Source organism: Chrysochloris asiatica, unplaced genomic scaffold (genome assembly GCF_000296735.1).
Source record: "Chrysochloris asiatica unplaced genomic scaffold, ChrAsi1.0 scaffold00290, whole genome shotgun sequence".
Lineage (NCBI taxonomy): Eukaryota > Metazoa > Chordata > Mammalia > Afrosoricida > Chrysochloridae > Chrysochloris > Chrysochloris asiatica.
Genome location: NW_006408808.1, coordinates 3,331,407 through 3,334,151, shown reverse-complemented (window position 1 = coordinate 3,334,151; position 2,745 = coordinate 3,331,407).

Below are 2,745 nucleotides of genomic sequence, written 5' to 3'. Positions count from 1 at the left end.
TGTGTGTGTGTGTGCGCATGTTAAGTGCCATCAAGTTGGTTCCGACTCACAGCGACCTTGTATAGGGTTTCCAAGGAACCACTGGTGAGTTTGAACTGCCGACTTCACAGTCCAGTGCTTTATCCCACAGCGCCACACCAAGACTACTGTATATATGTAGAGAAGTTGTATATCAAGGAAATGGCTCACGCAGTTATAGCTAGAGGTGGGAGAATCCCAAGTCTGGGTCAGATGAACCAAGGTTGGCAGGTTAGAAGACCGGCAGGGCCCAAGGAAGGGAAATCCAGCAGGCTGGCAGGTAGGCAGGTCTCACAGGTAAGAAGGCAGGCTGTTGATGCTCCTCGGATTGGCAGGTAATAGAGCAGGCCACTGGCTCAAGTCCAAAGAACCAGACATTAGAGAATGAGCCAGATTCAAGATCCATACTCAGCAGAAAGTAAACAAGATTTGCCTGAGTGTTTAATATATTGGAAGCAGGCGCACCTTTGAGGAAACATCCTTTAATTTAATTGGCTGCTCATGGCAGATCTCATCATAGAGTTGATTACATGACATTAGATCTCATCCTGAGGGATAACTACACTGAGAATCCGGCCCAGTCAAGTTTACACAAAACTCTAATGATCACAGTTATGGATTGGACTGGTGTGAAGCACAGGATTTCCATCGACTGATTTTCAGAAGTAGGTAACCAGGCTTTTCTTCCTACTCCGTCTTTGTCTATAATTTCTATCGAAATCTATCCAGTATGGTAGCAATACACAAGCCTCCATGACAGACAGGGAATTATCTGGGAGTTGAACCAGCTCTCCCACACGGAAGGTGGGCATTCTACCACTGAACCATTCATTTCTAGTAAGTCTTGGTCCCGAGGACTGAACTGTGTGAGTCTCTGAGTCTTACCAAGGAGCTCAGCTCAAACCTTCTAAGCCCCCCAAATGCCTTTGAAAAAGAGATGATGCCAGTTATAAAGAAGAGGACACCGAGGTTGAGGTTCGAGAGGTTGAGTCACTTGCCTGTTGTCACACAGCACAAGGGTCAATTCCGGATTCCAAGCAAGATCTTTGACTCTCTGCAGCTGTGTGCTGTCCCTTGCAGAGGCCTGGCCACCCAAGGTCACCTGGCTCCTCAGGAGGAGGGGGTGAATTCCAGAGTGTGTCTGCCACAATGGACTTTTCTGGAATCACGTCGCCACAGGGTGGTGGTGCAGGGGTGGAACAGAGAAGGGGGTTGTTGATGATTGGGTCAGTCTAAGTCCAGATTGTCATTGCCCTACCAGGGTGATGGCAGGGTGAGGGGACCTACTGCCTTGTGGAGCGCAGAGATTTGATAAAAGACACTTCCACATGAATGGTATTTTTGGTACATAAATCAACCTGGCACAGTGTCTAATAAAAGGAAAAAAGGTCAGATGTTGCTTGAGAGACCCGGAAACCCAAGGGAGCAGGCCCGTAGCGCCCCAGGATGAAGCCACGCTGCGCCTGTTCCCTGCTGGCTGGGGAGGGGCTGAGCGCCTAGCTTCAATGAACCCGAAGTAAATGAGAGCGCCTGCTCTGCGTTAGGCAAGTCCACCCCCTCTAACACTCGGCATTGTCCATTGACTTGTCTAATTATGTGTCTTACAACCACATCACTCTCCCCAGAGCAGCAGGGGTCCTTATGGCGGAATGAGGAGGATGATTGCTCCATCTGTTCTTCTGGTGCTGAAGGGCGGGTGCGCGCTGCGAAAGTGCGGGCGTGGGAATGAATGAGAGGGAGAGCGCGCAGGGCAGGATGATGGCTGCGGACAGGTGCCTTGAGAAAGGGGATCCCAGCGGCAGGTGCAGATGCCAGGCTCGCTAAGCTTGAAGTATATGCTTAATTACAGTCAACTGAGAGGGCTGTTTGTTTTTTTTTTAAAGAACTATAGGAGGCGGTTTCAGCTGACGTTATGAGCAGAGCTGGTGATGGGTAGCAGACTGGAAGGTGCTCCTTCAGAGACAGGATCTGTGTCTCACAATTTCCTGCTGTGTACAAAGAATCACCTGGAATAAAGGGAGACTTTAACATAGGAGTCACGGCCCCCTACCCCCACCACCCTGATTACCAGCTGAGGATATGAGATGGTGGTTTGGCCTGGAACAGATCCCTAATTCATGAGCATATCTCATTTCTCCCAGTGTTCCTGTTTGTGTGGACACCTGGTTCTCAGTACACAGAATTATCTATCACCTGGAAAGGACGGCACAGAGAAGATGATCAAAAACAGGCCTCTTGGAGCCAAATGCCACTAACTGCTGCCATCCGTCCTGCCCATTACAGTTTGCAAAGTGCAGTGAATTCTTCTCTCCTACTCTGGTAGCGTAGGGGTTACGAATCGGGCTGTGAACCACAAGTTCAGCAATTTGAAACTACCTGCTGTTCCACAGAAGAAAGATGAGGCTTTCTGTTTCCGCAAAGATTTACAGTCTCAGAAACCCTGTGCAGGGTCGCTCTGAGTCGGAACCGACTCCACGGCACATAACAGTAACTACAATCTCATTTCCACAATAGCAGGCAACGGTGGTCTCCCTTTAAAGGTGAGGAACCCTACTAGTGTGGCGCTGCAGATTCATGCCTTGGACTGCAAGATTGGTTTGAATCGCAAGGTTGGCAGTTCAAGCTCACAAGCTGCTCCGTGGAAACCCTGTACAGGGTCGGTATGAATTGGAGGCGACTTTGATGGCACTTAACAACAACAACCTCATTTTCCACAGTGGCAGGCAA